The sequence below is a fragment of the Onychomys torridus genome, chromosome X (assembly GCF_903995425.1).
Source record: "Onychomys torridus chromosome X, mOncTor1.1, whole genome shotgun sequence".
Taxonomy (NCBI): Eukaryota; Metazoa; Chordata; class Mammalia; order Rodentia; family Cricetidae; genus Onychomys; species Onychomys torridus.
In genome coordinates this window covers 93,563,097-93,577,700 of record NC_050466.1, presented here as the reverse complement: position 1 = coordinate 93,577,700, position 14,604 = coordinate 93,563,097, and the positions used below count along the sequence as shown (strand labels likewise).

At 38.8% G+C, this 14,604-nt stretch overlaps 1 long non-coding RNA gene across 2 annotated transcripts in view; it reads left to right on the top strand.

Annotated features, from left to right (window-relative positions):
* The window catches only part of LOC118573999, a 94,001-nt gene extending 86,746 nt beyond the window's left edge, over nt 1-7,255 (top strand). For both annotated transcript variants that reach the window (XR_004943683.1, XR_004943685.1), the window contains one exon: nt 7,166-7,255. This is a non-coding gene — a long non-coding RNA (uncharacterized LOC118573999). The remainder of the gene's footprint in view (nt 1-7,165) is intronic.
* Nucleotides 7,256-14,604: the final 7,349 nt, after the last annotated feature.

The following is a 14,604-nucleotide window of genomic DNA, read 5'->3' as shown; positions in this document are numbered from 1 at the left end:
ACCATTGCATTGGATGTCAAGTGGTATCTCATTGTGGTTTTGATTTGCATGTCCTTGATAGTAAATGGCTTGCAGCAGCTTCTCACTTCTTTATCAGCCATTTCTTTATCTTTGAAGAAATGTCTATTCAGATACTCTGTCCATTTATTAATTGGATATTTGTCTTTTAAGTATTGGCACACAATTTTATTTCCACCTACAAATAGCTCATTAAAGTGTATGGTTTTCAAAGAAATGGATCCCATTTTGAGATTGCATTTTCAAAGTTAAGGGACCATATTTATTCATTTGAATGTGAATATATGGTTTTCCCATGATTTTTATAGTTTTTATTATTGTGTGTGCATGTACATATATATATATATATATGAACATGGTATGGGGAGGGAGGGTATGTGTGCCATGGTGTATGTGTACCAGAGTACAACTTTATGGGATCAGTTCTCTCCTTCCACCTTTACATGGTTTCCAAGAATCAAACTCAGATAGTCAGGCTTGTATAGCAAGGACCTTTACCTGCTGAGCCATCTTGCTGGCATTGAGTATTTTCAGCATTCCTGCTGAAACTTATTTGATGTGTAGACAAGGATTTATTTCTGGGCTCTCTGCCCTGTTTCACACTGTTTTGATTACTGTGGCTTTGTGATACATTTTAAATCAGTAAGTGTGAGATGTCCAAGTTCTTCAAAACTGTTTTAGTCATTTGAGATTCTGTATGAATTTTATTAGAGATCTGTCTATTTTTGGGAAAATATCATAGGAATTTTGGTATGAATTGCGTTGAATCTGAAATCTGTGGATGTTTGGGGGCAGTATAGACCTCTTAACATTACTTCTTCCACTTCATGAAAATGAAATGGGAAAAGTTTATGTTTATTTCTGTCTTCAGATTTATTTCAAAGCAGTTTTTCAGCTTTCAATATACATGTCTTTCATTGGACTGGGTATATAACTCAGTGGTAGATTCCTTGTCCAGATGTGTGAGGTTCTATTTTCAATCTCCAGTACCTGAAGAAAAATTGAGTTAAATTTGAGATGAATAATGTGACAGGGAGGAAAGCTGGGGATGTAGCAGAGTTGGTAGATTACTTGCCTAACATGCGCATAGCTCTAGATTCCATCCTTGACAACAAATAAAGTGGCACTGGGTGTGTGCATGCACAATTCCAGCATTCAGGACATGAAGAGCAAAGGATTATGGGTTCAGCATCATCTTCAGCAACATAAAGAGCTTGAGGCCAGCTAGGGCTAGAAACCCTGCCTCTACAGGCTATTGCAATTGCCCTTGGTGCCTTCCAAAAAAAGGGAAGGAAGGAAGGAAGGAAGGAAGGAAAAAAAGAAAGAGCCGGGTGGTGGTGGTGCACACCTTTAATCCCAGCACTGGAGAAGCAGAGCCAGGTGGATTTCTGTGAGTTCGAGGCCAGCCTGGTCTACCAAGTGAGTTCCAGGAAAGGCACAAAGCTACACAGTGAAACCCTGTCTCGAAAAACAAAAACAAAAACAAAAACAGAAAGGAAGGAAGGAAGGAAGGAAGGAAGGAAGGAAGGAAGGAAGGAAGGAAGACAGACAGACAGACTATTGTTGGAGACACACTTTGTAAACAGGATTTAAGGAAATCAACCTGGATCTGACATAGAGGCCTCCTCCTTGAGGACTAGCTCTCTCAGTTTCAACAGTGGAGAAAAACAATCAATAGTCTTATCCAGCTGTAATACAACATATCAACAGTGGCTACCATGAAAAGATATTCTAAAGGTGCAATAGTAGCACTTACATCCTGGGGTAATCAACCATCACTTGAGGGAATTCATGCTTGGCACTGTAAAATTAATTAACTACTTATGGTTGGTGAGGTCATAGACCCTAGAGGAGGACCTACTACTGCCAGTTTCCTAAACCAGTATAATATCTAACTGCATTCTAAATACTTCTCCTTATATTCACTCTCTTCAAAGAAGCTTCTTTTTGAAGCAGATGACGATCATTACAGAAAGTCACAACTGGTCAAAATGGAAATATCAACTGACTCTGGGGTGTCCACCCCAAATGAATAAATTTATAATAAAACCCCTACACTTAAGGCTCAGGGAGCATTGTGGAAGAGGGGATGATTGTAAGAGATAGGAAAAAAACAGTTACAGTGTGATAGTCTCCTCTGAAAAACAAACAAACAAGAGGACAGTAAGTGTGGAGGGTAAAGGAGAGGGTGGATCTGGGAGGAGTTGGGTGATGAATACGCTCAAAATCCCTTGTATGAAATTCTCTAAGAGTGAATAAACATCTATTTTAAAGTATAATTTGATTTACTACTAAGTATTCCATTCCTTTTGATGTTATTCATAGAGTTGTTTTTCTTAATTTCCTTTGGGTTCGTTCATTGTTAATATACAGAAATATAACTGACAGTCTATTCTACACTAACCACTTTTATTAGCATATATTATGCAAAGTAATTGATTTCATTGACATTTCCATAAATGTATGTACTGTAACTGGCTTTTGGTTGTGAGCCTAGCCTTTAACGGCTGAGCCATCTCTCTAGCCCTGTAACTGGCTTTTGTGTGTTGATTTTGTATTTTTCCCTTTTGTTAAATTCATTTATTAGAACTAACAGATTTTTCTTTTTGGTGTGGAATATTTACATTTTTCGACATGGAAGAGTATGTCAACTGCAAACACAGGTAGTTTTATTTCTTCCTTTCCAACTTTTGTGTCTTATTTTCTTACCTAGTTACTCTGGCTAAGGCTTCTAATAACAAACATATCTTGAGAAAAAAAGCTTTTAGAATTTACCCATTGAGTATAGTTTTTCATTATGTTGTTGTAGTTTTCTTCTGTTCTTAGTTTGTTGGGTGTTTTCAGTCCTTAAGTCTACTGAATTCCATAAAATTCTTTTTCTGTGAAGTTTGAGATGATTATGTTTGCCCCTTCATTTTAGTAAGATGGAGTAGTGACTAAATATCATGCTGTGATCACTCTTGCACTCAATAAATAAACCTTATCTAGGCATGGTGTGTAAGCCTTTTTGTTGAGTTAGCTTTGCTGATATTTTGTTTACAATTGTTTTTAGAGAAAAGGGGTTTATTTGGTTCATAAATTCAAGTTACACTCCATCAGTGAGAATAAGTAGAAGTGGGAACTTGAAGCAGCTAGTCACTGAGAGAGAACAAATGCATGCATGCTTGCTTGTACTCAGCTCACTTTCTCCACTTTTAGAAAGGTCAGGCTTCCTGCCTAGGAAATGGTGCCACCCACAGTGGGAGAATATTCCCACTTCATGTATAATCAGATAATCCTCCACAGACACACCCACAGGCCAACATGATCTGGACAATACCTCATTGAAGTTCTTTTCCCAAATTATTCTGGATTATGTTGAAAATTTTTGTGTCAACATTCAGAAAAGATATTGGCCTGCAGTTTTCTTTCTGTGTAATTATCCTTTCTAGCTTTAATATCAAGTGAATTTTGGCAACATAGAATGAAATAAGGATCATTTTCTCCTCAAGAATTTCTTGGAAAAGTTTGAGAATAGAGGTTTTTAAAAAACGAATTCACTAATAAGGCCATCAGGTTCTGAGTTTTTCTTTGTCAAGAGTCTGTTGATTACTGAGAGAGTGTCCTTACTACTTACAGTTCTTTTTCATATTTTCTGTATATTCATGATTCAGTCATAGCAGGCTTTCTAGGAATTTGTCCTTTTACAGAGTTTATCCAACTAAGTGTTGTATTAGTGTTCTCTAAAGGAACAGAACTGGACATGCGCGCGCACACACACACACACACACACACACACACACACACACACACACACACGATTTATTAGAATGGCTTATAGGCTATGGTCCAGGTAGTTTTACAATGGTGGAAAGGCTAAAATCCAGGAGCTGTTCAGTTCATGAGACTAGATGTTTCAGTAGTCTCAATGTGATGATGGTAGAGTCCCAGGGAATACCTACAGAGCTGCTGGCCTTCAGGCTGCATTGGAATCCTGAATAAGTAGGTTTGAATTCCAGGAAAGGAATGCCACAGCAACAGGATAGGTGAACTTGCCAGTGAGAGCGAGGGCAAGCAGGCAAAAAGCAATGGCTTCCTTTTATATAGGCTGCCATCAGAAAGTGTGGCCCAGATTTAGGGTGGGTCTTCCTACACCAAGTGATGCAATTAAGAAAATCCCCTACGCCAGGTGGTGGTGGTGGTGGTGCACGCCTTTAATCCCAGCACTCGGGAGGCAGAGGCAGGTGAGTCTCTGTGAGTTCAAGGCCAGCCTGGGCTACAGAGTGAGTTCCAGGAAAGGCACAAAGCTACACAGAGAAACCCTGTCTCGAAAAACAAATCAAAACAAAAAATCCCCCACTAGTATGCCCAGTTGCTAGGGTTTTTGGCTGATTCTAGGTGTAGTCAAGTTGACAACCAAGATTAATCACCACACATGTTATATGATTATTCATAGTACTACCCCATAATCTATTTTTGTTTTCACTGAATTGATAATAAATCTCTTTTATTTATAATTTTAAATATTTATGTGTTCTCTCATCTCTCTTATGACTCAATACAGCTTCTTAAATTTTGTTGTTATTTTTGAAGAGCTCACTCTTGCTTTAATTTTCCTATTGTTTTTGTTGTTTTCATTGGAGTGAATTTTAAATAAGTTCATTCTTCTATTTGTAATTCCACAAAGTATAAAATTGAATTGTTGGTTTAAGAAAAAGTTGTTGAGACAGGGTCTCATGTATCCTAGGCTAATCTTTTTTTTGTGATAGGTTTCTCTGTGTAGCCCTGGCTGTCCTGGAATTCGCTCTGTAGACCAAGCTGTTCTTGAACTCAGAGATCTGCCTACCTCTGCCTCCTGAGTGCTGGGATTAAAGGCATGCACTACCACTGCATGGCCCAGGCCAATCTTTAGTTCATCATATAGCTGAAGATGACTCTGAACTTCTGATCCTCCTGCCTCCACCTCCCAATTGCTGAGATTACAGGGATTGTACTACCATGTGTGATTTAGGCAGTGCTGGGGACTAAAAGCTGGGTGTCATGCATGCTAAACAAGCACATTAGCATCTGAGCTTCAGACCAACCCTAAGAAACTTCTTTTAATGAAAGTATTTATATAAAAAAATCTGACCTGTTAACTATTATTTCCAGGAGGTTTTGTATGTTTTGTATCATGTTCACCTTTTTTCAAAATTTATCTTAATTTGTCTATTGATTTCTTTTTTGATCCATTGGTTCTTTAAGAGTATGTTCTTTAATTTCTACATTTGTTAATTTTCCAGATTACATTTCATGATTATATCGTTACAAAAGATTCTTCATAGCTACTAGGTGTGGTTGTTAATGTATATAATCTAGCACTCAGGAGGCTGAGGCAGGAGGATTGTGAGTTCAAAGCCAAGCTGAGCTAATAGTGAGTTAAAACTGCACTGAAATACATGGTGATACTGTCTTCCTTCCCTTGAAAACAACAAGCCTGGTATGTTAGTGCATGTCTGATATCCCAGCACTCAGGAGGCTGAGGCAGGAGGACTGTGATAATGTCCATTGCCAGCACAAGCGAGTGTCAGGCCAGCCCAGACTTTATAGCAACACCCTGTTTCAGGAAAATGACAGAGGGGGAAGGGAGAAGATAGATAGATAAATAGATAGATAGATAGATAGATAGATAGATAGATATTGCAAGGGATTAGAACATCTTCGCCAAAACTGGTTGAAGAAGGATATAAACATGTGACCAGGTTTAGTACTCAGCTTGATAGTTGAAGAAGAAGATGGAAAATACACTGAAGTTCCCAAAGATACAGGTTCTCCAACTGTAATCATTGCCTCATACCTCAGAAGAACTGCAAGTTTTTTTGGTTCCTGTTAGGTGACACTATAATTCCAATTGAATAGTTTGATCTGTTTGGGAGGCACCCAGTCTGTGGGACCCGGACCTGTCCTTAGTGCATGAGCTGGCTGTTTGGAACCTTGGGCTTACACAGGGACACTTTGCTCAGCCTGGAAGGAGGGGACTGGACCTGCCTGTACTGAATCCACCAGGTTTAAATGAATCCCCAGGGGAGTCTTGGTCCTGGAGGAGATGGGAATGGAGGGGAGGGGCTGGGGGGAAGGTAGGGGTGGGGGCGGGAGTGGGGAGGACAGGGGAACCCATGGCTGATGTATAAAATTTAAAACACATAATAATAAAGGAAAAGAAAAAAGAAAAAAAATATGTTCTCCCTCCCTGTAAAGTGAAAGGAAGAATAAAAAAGTGAATTATTTCAATCTTTGGAAATTAATTAAGACTTGTTTTATAGCTTAATATATGGTCCATGTTGGAGAATGTTCTATGTGAAATTGGAAAAATTATATATTCTGCTGTTTATGCATAGAGTAGTCTATCTATGTCCATTAGGTTCAATTGGCCTGTAAAATTGCTTACTTCCTCTTCTGTATTCTTGCTGTTTGCTTTATATACATTGGAACTCTCATGTTAATGCATGTATATTTTATAAATATTATATATTCCTGGTGAATTGGTCCTTTTACCAATATACAATGTCTTTTTTTCGTTGTCTCTTGTAAGGTTGTGACTTAAAGTCTATATTTGCTGATCTCAGTATAGCTAACTCAGCTCTTTGAATGGATAGCTTGTCTTCAATCTCTCCCCCCCCCCCCCTACCCCGGTCTGTCTTTCCCTCCCTCCCTCCCTCCCTCCCTCCCTCCCTCCCAGTGGTTGTTGACTAGTTGTTGACTTTTACAATGCATCTTCAATTCAGCTCAATTTTCCTAAATTATGCTTGCAGCTCTTCATTATATTTCTTTTTTCTTTCTGAACCTCAGGGTCAACAACTTTAAATGTCTTGTCTTGAACACTGTGATTTCTCTTTGTTTGAATCTGCTGTTGAACATCCTTACTGAAAATTTTGATTAACTTGGCATTTCTATGTAGTTCCATTTTGTAAGTTTTATATCTTTGTTTACAATTTTATTTTGTTTATTGTGTCCTTGTTGATTTCTTTTCGTTCTTCAGCTTTGTTTTCTTTGAACACATTTGTGCATATTTAAGACAATAATTTGAAAGTTAGGACAATCGCTTGAAGGTGTGCTGAATTACTTTGCCATCACTGCTATAGAACAACATACGAGAGAAAACATTTAGTTAGGCTTTTATGTTTTCCAGGTGTTAGCGCCCATGATGATGGAGCAACCGCATGGATGCAAGAACAGCTGAGAGCTCACGCCTGCATTTGCAAGCAGGAGGCAGAGAGAGCACCCCAGGGATAGTGTGAGTCTTTTGAAACGCCAGTTCCTCCCCAGTGACACACTTTCCCCAGCAAATCATACTTCATCAACCCCAAACAGCTACCAAGCATGGACCAAATGGTCAAGTGTCTAATACTTATTGGGAGCATCTCATTCAAACCATCACAGTGCTACAAAGGCACCATTTCTTCAGGAACAGTATTTTCCTCATCTTCTTTCTCTCCTTTTTCTTTTTTCTTTGTCCCCCCCCCTTCAAACATAGAGTCTCACTATGTAGCCCTGGCTGGCCTCAAATTCGAAATCCTCCTGCCTAAGCCTCCTGAGTGACGATTCATCTTTCTTCCTTTGAACTCGGTACATCTTGTGCTCCTCCATCTTGTATCTGTCACACATTTTATATTTAGAAAAGTAGCTATGGTTTTAGATTTTGTAAACTAGCTCTGCACCTGAGAAGATCCTCACCATGCCAATTAACAGTGTGTGTTGTGAGCCTTGGAATCAGTCCCCAGTGAGGCTTGAAGTCTGTTCTTTTCTGAGTATGTATGTTGCCTAGATCTGTGCATGTACTTTTGAAATGCTCCCCTATACATAGCTTATTTAAAATATACTAATTTCCAGGTATCTTACTCTAGCTTCTTGGGGCTGTAGATTTTCTATTCTATTACTCTACACATAATCTTGCCCTGGGCACAAGTGCCCTCAGTCCCCCTGAACCTTTCAAACACTTCATGGCTTTTATTAGGCTAGGGATTGAGTTATGCTAGTGTTCTTCATATGAGCTCTTCAGTGAAACAGGCCAGTCCTTTGGGCAGACTTCCAGACAAGGGAGAGTGCTATAACAAGGTCTGTTCTCTCTGGGCTGCTTGCTGTCTCCTCCAGTCTGTCCCATGTTGTATCAGATAGGGGTTGGGGAAACAATCAGCAAAAGTGACATGGAATTCCTTCTGTCTTGAATTGGACATTTTAATTTTGGGAGGCATTGACTTTGTTGTCAATCTTGGACTATTTTCCAAGGATCTTACAAACTTATTTTATTAATTGCCTAGAGTAAAAAAATATTTCCATGGAGAAATGAGGTACTGTGTTTTCTCTTCTATTATTTTGCTGCCACCACTATTAATTATTTTCTCTGTGTAATATTTTGGTATCAAACTTGCAGTTGCCTCAAAAACTGAATTAGGAGGATTTCTATTCTATTTTATGAAAATTATTATTACTTAAGAACTAGTTGATAAGGTTTCATAGATAGAGGTTAGTGGTAGCATGCAAAGTCCTGATTTCAACCACCAGGAGACAGGGAGGGAGAGAGGGAGGGAAACAGTGGGAGAGAAAAGAGCTTTTTTTGCATGTTTAAAATATTCAGTTATAAAATGATCCACACTGGAAGCATTTTGCCAGAGGTAATCCTTAGAAAATGTTTCTACTTTACTTTAAGTTATCTCAGCACTGTATTTCTTGATAAGTTGTCATTTTAAATGACATACATATTTATCTAAGAAGCTCCCTCTTTCAAAACAAAGTCCCAATTCTTTTTTTAAAAATATGTTTGTAAACTGGGTAGTGGTGTTGCATGCCTTTAATCCCAGCACTCAGGAGGCAGAGGCAGGTGGATCTCTGTGAGTTTGAGACCAGCCTGGGCTACAAAATGAGTTCCAGGACAGCAAAGCTACACAGAGAAATCATTTCTTGAGAAAAAAACCCGTGTGTGTGTGTGTGTGTGTGTGTGTGTGTGTGTGTGTGTGTGTGTGTGTGTACATATACATATAAATAATTGAAATAGTTACATCACTTTTCCTTCCCTTTCTTCACTTCAGCCCTTACCAGGTATCTATGTCCTGCTGAGTCTGTTTTTTGTGGTTTTTGTGTATATGTTTCAAGGCTGACCACTCTGCATTGGACAACCAATAATGGAGCTCATCCTTGATAGAGGATAATTCTCCTTCTCCCAGCAGTCATCAGTTGCCCATAGTTCTTCATTTAAGGGTGGGAGCCAGCAAAAAATTTCCCCTTCCACATTAGCACATCCATTGTTATTACCATTGTTCTGATATTGTTTATGTTGCCGTGTCTAAGGGAGATTGTTTGATCTGGTATTCTGACTTTTACAATATTTCCATCCCGTCTTCTGAGATATTTTCTGAGCCATAGATGCAGAGGCTGTGGTGTCTCCATTAGGACTGGCTCCCCATGATCTGTTGTGTCCAGTTGTGGTTTTCTGTGATGGTTTCTATTTACTGTAAAGATAGAATATTTTATGAGGGGTGGTAGTTACACTTATCAGTGGGTATAAGGATAAGGTTTAGAATGCAAGAAGGGATTATGCTGTCCTAGCAAAGTGGTGGTAATAGATTTTTTTCCTACGGTCCATGACCTCACTAGCTCTGGCTAGGTCTCTAGACTCAGACATGATTTCCTTCCTGTTGAGAGAGTGAACCTTGAGTCCAATTAGACAGCTGTTGGCTGCCACTGACATGTGAGTGCCGCTTACTGCATCTTTATGCATATGCTGACATGTTGGTTATTGCCATGGTTGGTAGGTGTTAAACACCTTGGGAGGGCTGTTTAATTCCTGCTCTCCCTTGGTAGCTTGCATAGTGTTATCTAGGACCATGGGAACTAGACCACAGGAAAGAAGGTTTCAAGTCAGATCCAGTTTGAATCATCGAAGTCCTGTGTCCTAAGTGTGTGGTGTCTTTGGCTATAGGGGTTCATCCTCAACTCCTGAGAAGCAATCAGGGGCCACATATATAATCTATATTATTTTGGGAGTCATTTGAACTACCTGACCAACCCTTTGAAAGGTTTCTCATGCATTCTACTAGTGTTTTGGTTAGTCTCTGGTTCTTGTGGGTAGCAATGTCAGGCCAAAGGGCTTAACTTATATTTGTGTGTATACGTATGTATACATTATATATTATATAGATATGTATATTCAGCTTAATCCCTACTACGTTCTAAATCTTTTCCCTATACCCACTCCTTTTCAAAGAGCCTCTCTTTACAGCAAATGGAGACCCACAGCAAAAAAAATTCTTCTAAACCTTTTACTGTGCTTTATTACTTCTGTAATGATATAATATATTAAAATAGAAGAATATTTAGCAATATCTTATCAGTGTTTCTTTGCCCTGGGTGAAAGATTTAGTGATTATTGATTTATAGTATAAACTGTCAGTGGAATTTGTCATCATTTTCAATACTTGGGGAGGTTTTGGAGGAGTGTTTGTATGTGTGTTGTGCATTCACATGGAGGCCATAGGTCAACCTCAGGTGCTGTTCTTGGTTTTGTGGAAATTTTAGTTTTCGTTTTATTTTGTTTTGAGATGGGATTTATCACTGGCCCAGAGCTCAACAAATATGTTAGACTGGTTGGTCAGTGAGCCCCGGGAATCTATTAGTCTCAGCCTCCCCAGTATTGGGATTACCAATGCTTGCCACTATACCTGACTTTTTTTTTTATGTGGGTTATTAAAATTAATTTTGTAACAATGTCAACAGACAGTCTAGGAGACCATGGAGTCCTTTATATTATTCAGGGTTTACAATATGCTCTATGATTCTTAGCATTTTACTTTCACAATGACCACATGAAATATTTTTATTTCCCTAAAACTTTTCTGATGGAAAAAAAAACCTGAAGCAAAGATATTAGAAACAACTCATTTTACACCCAGCTAGCAAAGAGTAGAACCAGACCTTGAATTAAGACAGTCTGATTTCAGTCTGTCATCTTAGCCTCTACACCACCTTATACATTGAAGAATCCCAAACTGGTCAGGTGTAAAGCACAAATAGAAAACACTTTAAATTTGGGACATTTGAGTACATTGAACTTTGATATTCTTAATAAAATTGCTATTAACAATAATAATGAAAAAGAAAAATAGCATAGTAGAGACATGACTAAAAGATATAAATAGAATATTCAAAGGGATAACTAACAATAAGTATGTGTGGAAAAGCCATATGGAAACATACCATTTTATAAGCTTTTTATATTTTCATATAAAAGAGTTTTAACTGGCGTTATCCTACACGGGGAATAATGCTCCTTCGAGAAGCCATGGGTTGCCATAGAAAAAGCCCAGTGCCAGGTGAGTTATACCTCCACTCGAGCTGTCGGTCAGGGGTGCCCTGGCAACTCCATATCAATACACGCTATTGCCACTGTTCTTGGGTGCCAACTAAAACTTGATAGCAAGACACTACTGCTGAAGATACCACACACTTTGGTCACAGGACATGGAGAAATCAAAACGGCACTGGTCAGGAAGCTTCCTTACTGTTGGCTAGCTTTCACAGTCCTAGAAGGTTTCTATGGAGGCTGTTGCGAGAGATGAGGCATCATCAGTCTTTCCCAGCTGGGAACCACAATAATGACCAGCAAGGAGAGATATGCCCTTGGGTGCAATAATGAAACAAATTTTATGAGAGTGTGCTAGTTTCACATGAGAATGTCCTCCATAGACTAACTTGGTCCCGGGTTGGTGATGCTGTTTGGGTAAGTTTAGGAAGTGTGGCCTTGATGGAGGAAGTATGTTACTGGGGATGGGCTTTGAGGTTTTAAAGCCTTGTGCCATTCTGAGTTCACTTGAGTTAGGAGGAGGCCTAGTGGATGAATATGCTCAAAATGAATGTAAAACAATGTGATACTGAAACACACACACACACACACATAATAGATTTATAAATCAAAAAAGCGTATTCTAGAAATCTTTTATATAAACATATACATGTACACAAAGATATAGTTTCGGTGTTCTTCACCGATTTGTAAATGCAAAATAAGACATAAATAACCAAACACTCATCAATAAGGGGCTGATTAAATTACAGTCAAATAAAATGATGGCACACTATGCATAGGACCTCTCTAAAACTACACTTTAAAGGCCCTACACTATACCATTAGGTGCAAACCTAATATAGGACAGTATGCCTAGTAAGGTCATATCTAAAGCTTCTTCTTTCATTGTGTGCTATCTGTTTGTCTCTAACTCTCAAACACATATTGTAACCATAATGTGGTTAGGAGTTCTGCCATGGTTTAAGTCAATTTCTCAGCCTTCCTAAGTATTAGTTATCTTTCTTGTACATGAAATAGAGTAATCAGGCCAACCTTATTTTTGGATTACAAGTTATCAGTGAAACAATATGAAAATGAGTAGCATAATATGTTACACAAAGTAGTCCCTTCATGAAACTTCTATCCAAATTTTCATAGGAAAAAAACCACAAACAAAAGATATCTTCTTACCCTACCTGGCATTCAAGAATTCTATTATAGGTTCCTTGTAAGTCTATGATTGGATAGACTCTGAGTCCTGAACATGGGAAAACTTAACCCTCTGGCTTGTTTCTCCAAAATTTCTCTAATAAAAATTCTTTCCTTCCTGTTTGAGGCTTAGTACTTACATTCAAGTCTTTTCCTTTCCTACCATAGGTCCTTAGTCACTGGCTATTGAAAATTCACAAACATTTATTTTGGAATATTTGTTTCACCCATACATAGTGCTCCCTCAAACCCTTCCAGGCTCCTTCCTTATTGTTTTCACTAGGAGAGTATAACACAAGTACAAAGTATTATGGCAATAAGCACCCGACTAATCAGGAATGTGAGTTATTTAATGAAACAGATTTTCAGTTCTATATCATTTAGGTGGAATATGGAGCTTGTGGAAAGAAAAAAAAATTATCTTTTAGAAGAGGGCAAGTGTGTACTCAATCCTCTGCCATAGTTTTTTGCATTCAGCTTCATCAACTGTAAACCTATAAGACAGGAGAAAACTCATAAACTGAACATTACTCTTTCTTCTCTTCTTGTTTCATAGGTATTGGTGACTTGGCTTTGGGAACAAAGATTGTACCTTTAACCACAGAGTGATGGATAGAGAACATTGGGTCTTTGCACCTTGGTCCTCTGGGCCTTCAATGTCTACACACACACACACACACACACACACACACACACACACACACACAGAGAGAGAGAGAGAGAGAGAGAGAGAGAGAGAGAGAGAGAGAGAGAGAGAGAGAGATTATCTTACCATCACTAAGGTACAACCTCAAAATCTTTTTCAGTGTCTAGAGAATTTACTTACAGACACAAAATGGGCATGCTCAATCATGCCCATCAGCCATACAAGGTAAAGCACTGATGTAATTGTCAGCAGCCCTGAACTCCAATCCCAGCTCTTCTAATAATCAAGAAGTTGTGCAGAGGACCATCTCTCCTTGGTTAGGGATAGATGATGAATTTATATATATATATATATATATATATATATATATATATATATATATATGGAGAGAGAAAGAATGAAATTTTCTTCAGTTATAAACAAGAATCAAATTGTGCCATTTGTAGAAAATAAATACAACTGCAATATCAAATTAATTAACCTAAGCCAGACACAAAAGGGCATATCTCCACATTTTTATACTGCATAGTTTCTCTTGTTTGGCCATTGTTCTGGCTACTTTTTATGTTAACTTGACACAAGCTACAGTCCTCTGAGAGGAGGGAATCTCAATTGAGAAAATACCTCCTTAAGAATAGACTGTAGGCAAGCCTATAGGGCCTTTTCTTAGTGGTTGATGGACCCAGCCCGTCGTGGTTGCTACCACTCATGTGCTAGCGGTCCTGGTTTCTATAAGAAAGCAGTCTGGGCAAGACACAAAGAGCATGGCAGCAATTAGCACTCCTCCAAGGACTCTGCATCAATGTCTGCCTCCAGGTTCCTACTTTAAGTTCCTGCCCTGGCTTCCCTCAGTGATGGACTTAGAAGATGGAAGGTGAAGTCAACCCTTTCTCCCCAAGTTACTTTTGGTCATGGTGTTTTGTCACTGCAATAGAAACCCTAACTAATACAGACATCCTACATGTTATATGCCATATACCATATCATGTGACATGAAAGCTGAAGTCAGACTGGGGGATGGAATAGGACGAGTGAAAAGTAAGAAGACAGTGTAGGGAAAACATGGTCAGAGTACAGTAGGTTTGAATGAAATGACACTACAAAGCCATCGCTGTGTGTAATCGATACGTGCCAATAAAAGAAAATATAAAAGACGATGGGGCACTTGGAAAGAACAATATTTCTAGCTGGGTGTGCCGGCATGTATTAGGTATACAAACAACTGGGAAGTGGAGGAAGGGAGATAAGATGTTTGAGGTCATCCTGGTTAAGAAAGGACCCTGTCAAAACAAAAACAACAATAAACCCAAACAACCAACAAACACAAAGAACATGTTCCTACTGCAGAGCAGAAAGTGTTCCAGGAGAAAAACTGCTTTGGGGAGCAGACAGTGGGATTGGGAAGACCCTCTTGACCAGATGAGTGCCAGTTCTC